This window comes from Ipomoea triloba, chromosome 16, assembly GCF_003576645.1.
Source record: "Ipomoea triloba cultivar NCNSP0323 chromosome 16, ASM357664v1".
NCBI classification, from domain to species: Eukaryota; Viridiplantae; Streptophyta; class Magnoliopsida; order Solanales; family Convolvulaceae; genus Ipomoea; species Ipomoea triloba.
In genome coordinates, this window is record NC_044931.1 from 7,612,437 (window position 1) to 7,612,636 (window position 200).

Here is a 200-nt window from a genome sequence, read left to right on the forward strand (position 1 = left end):
GGAAGTCTTTTGATCTCTTTGAGAGTTATGTATATTAGTGGTGTTGTAGTTTTGATGATTTTGTTTTAGTGGGAGGTGTGGATAGTGATAAAACGGAAAAGAAGATCCCCGAGTGAAAATTGGAACCGAATCAAGCGTGTGACATTTATGATGTTAAGAGACAAGAGTTACAAGATTCACTCAAAGCAAAAGAAATCATG